Here is a 2,216-nt window from a genome sequence, read left to right as displayed (position 1 = left end):
TGAACGAACAACTGGAATCATTGTTGATAGCGAAGGAAGATAAATTGCCTTAGCGTGTGAAAATCCTGCGGAATTTTCTAAAATACCTACTTGTCAACAAGATTGTGTCAAAGTACAAGTATCGTGACGAATTAGCTTTAATAACTAACTCAAACTCAGCCTTCTTACTAAATATACTAGTTACATCTAATACACCTTATTGCTGAGAACATACATTTATTACGTATAACTAACGTTTTCGGCCCACTTTATGGGCCATCCTCAGGTTACAGTTGTTCGATTCTAATACAAAATCGAACACGTTCAAAATTAAACTAAATTAGAACATACATTTTAAATTTAAACAAATAGAACAAGTATAACACCAAATAATAAATAAGAAAATCCAAATAAAACACAGATGTAAATTTATTTTCATTTACATTTGTGTTTTATTTGGATTTTCTTATTTATTATTTGGTGTTATACTTGTTCTATTTGTTTAAATTTAAAATGTATGTTCTAATTTAGTTTAATTTTGAACGTGTTCGATTTTGTATTAGAATCGAACAACTGTAACCTGAGGATGGCCCATAAAGTGGGCCGAAAACGTTAGTTATACGTAATAAATGTATGTTCTCAGCAATAAGGTGTATTAGATGTAACTAGAATATTTACTTTGGAAAGATTTCGCCTCACTTATTCACGAAAGTTCAGTTTTTAATTTTAAATTCCAAAACCGAATTCAATTTAATTATTATATTTTGATATCACGAAATATCACACCGATTATATTGTTCGATATATGGCTATTTCCGTCAAGGACGTTTTTACAATATATCGAAAAAGCACCTGATTATACGAAATTCAATAGCTAACAACAGTGGATTAAAGTATCGTGATGTCGACGTGTGTACACGCATAAAACATTATACATAAATCTAAAAATAATGGATTTCGTTATAATTTAGTTGAAATGTGTTGCCTCGTGAGTATGCTTATTTTTTAATTTAAAAAAAACCATTAGTATATGCTAAAAATACAATAACTTGGATAAATAGCAAGATTTTTAGAAATTATTCTTGTTAATTATCTACTAATCTGTCGATTGTCACTTTTTTTTTTTTTTTTTTTGAGAGAGAATCAACAGATTAATCTCTCGTCTTTGTTGTCTCTAAACTAGGTAAAGTGCTACTTTTGTGAAAAATGCACAAAGGAGTTGATTGTCCTTATGGACATTCGTGCTAGAATCTTGTGTATAATTATCCAAAAATGTAAGAACTATAAGGACCAAGAAAGAATAGATTTTTAGATAATTAGGAACACCATATATATATATATATATATATTATATATTATAAATTCATAACTAATAAGTTCATTTCTTCATTATTGTATAGTTCGTTATAATTAATAACTAACCAGTGTCAGTGTGTGTTCACTTTTCATTTGTTCTTCAGCTTTTTTCTCCCCTCTGCCCTGTGGACACTAAGAGGGCCTTTTTTCAGGCACATTATGTTGGGCTTACAGTGGGCGGTAAGAGACAACACCCTACATATCCGAGACAAACCACCCCCGAAAAATTCCTGGGGTTGGGCCCTTCCGGATTCATTACCATATCCTTCAGAGCGATGGAACCTTAACCGCTCGCCATACGGCCATCTTGTTCTTAAATTAGCATAATGAAGTAATGTTTATTACTCGCTATATTGAACTAATTCATAAGAATGAACTAATATGGCTGATAATGACCAATCGGTGTAAGTAGTGCATTCGTTTATGGACTAATGAAGGACCGAGATTTGTTCATTTTTATTGAAGACTTAAAATTCTTTTTAAAAACTAGTTTATAATTCTTACAAATTGAAATGCTGTGCTTTGAATTTATGCAACAAACTTTACGCAATGAAGGAAGAGAAATAAAAGTTGTACGTGATTTTTTTTTCGATTAAAGTATCAAAGTTTCATGGCGACGCGAATTAGTTTTATTTGAAATCTAAAAAATTCCATTGGGGAATTATTTCTCTTTAACGGTTCTTTTCTACTAAATTGTTCTTGATGACTGACCGTCTCGGGAGAATTACTGTTATGGTTTAGTTGTTATGACGACAAACCTCCAAAATGGCGGTCGATTTTTTTACAACTGCTTTTTTTGAGAATCAATCGAATGGTCTACAGCGTTTTTTCGGTATCATCGATTGTCGATTCGGCAAACGAGATAAAAACGTCACAGACAC

This window comes from Centruroides vittatus, unplaced genomic scaffold (assembly GCF_030686945.1).
Source record: "Centruroides vittatus isolate TY-2023 unplaced genomic scaffold, ASM3068694v2 contig_3127, whole genome shotgun sequence".
Lineage (NCBI taxonomy): Eukaryota > Metazoa > Arthropoda > Arachnida > Scorpiones > Buthidae > Centruroides > Centruroides vittatus.
Note: the sequence above shows the minus strand (reverse complement) of the source record.